The sequence below is a fragment of the Octopus bimaculoides genome, chromosome 9 (assembly GCF_001194135.2).
Source record: "Octopus bimaculoides isolate UCB-OBI-ISO-001 chromosome 9, ASM119413v2, whole genome shotgun sequence".
Lineage (NCBI taxonomy): Eukaryota > Metazoa > Mollusca > Cephalopoda > Octopoda > Octopodidae > Octopus > Octopus bimaculoides.
In genome coordinates this window covers 82,461,626-82,461,921 of record NC_068989.1, presented here as the reverse complement: position 1 = coordinate 82,461,921, position 296 = coordinate 82,461,626, and positions in this window count along the sequence as shown.

Genomic DNA, 296 nt, shown 5'->3' with positions numbered 1-296 from the left:
TGTGGTAAGAAGCTGGCTTCCCAACCACATGGTTCCGGGTTCAGTCCCACACTGTTGCACCTTGAGCAAGTGTCTTCAGCTATAGCCTCGGGCCGATCGAAGCCATGTGAGTGGATTTGATAGACGGAAACTGTAAGAAGCTCGTCGTATATATATATATCTGTGTGTGTGTGTGTGTGTGTGTCTTTGTTCTGTGTTTATACCGCTACTACCGCTTGACAACCACTATAGGCGTGTCTGTGTCCCCATAACCTGGCGGTTCGACAATAGATACCGATAGAATAAGGCTTACAAAG